The sequence below is a fragment of the Branchiostoma belcheri genome, unplaced genomic scaffold (genome assembly GCF_001625305.1).
Source record: "Branchiostoma belcheri isolate BF01 breed outbred unplaced genomic scaffold, Haploidv18h27 scaffold1, whole genome shotgun sequence".
Classification (NCBI taxonomy): Eukaryota; Metazoa; Chordata; class Leptocardii; order Amphioxiformes; family Branchiostomatidae; genus Branchiostoma; species Branchiostoma belcheri.
The window spans coordinates 9,681,459-9,681,791 of NW_017802379.1; positions in this window are offsets into that span (position 1 = coordinate 9,681,459).

The window sequence follows — 333 nt, forward strand, 5'->3', positions numbered from 1 at the left end:
TGTGGAATGTCGCCAATCAAAGCTAGGTGCCCATTTTCAACCGAGTTAAGTGATGAGACATGAAACTTCTAAAGTGCCTTTCCCAAGGGCATAACATTTGGGCAATGATGGAAAGTAGTGGAAGCTACAGCTTTCAAAATCTGAGTCAATTTGCTTGAGTAACTGTGCTCTTATGTATCTCTTTTGCTGGTTGTCTAACCTTCAATGACAAACCAGAAGCTTAGCCTCCATAGCATGTCAAAAACTGGGGGTCTTCAGGGTCTTTGGGAGCTTTTATGTGCAATTTTCTGATTGCATAAAGACAACATAGCCGGCCTGGTTGAATTACCCCCA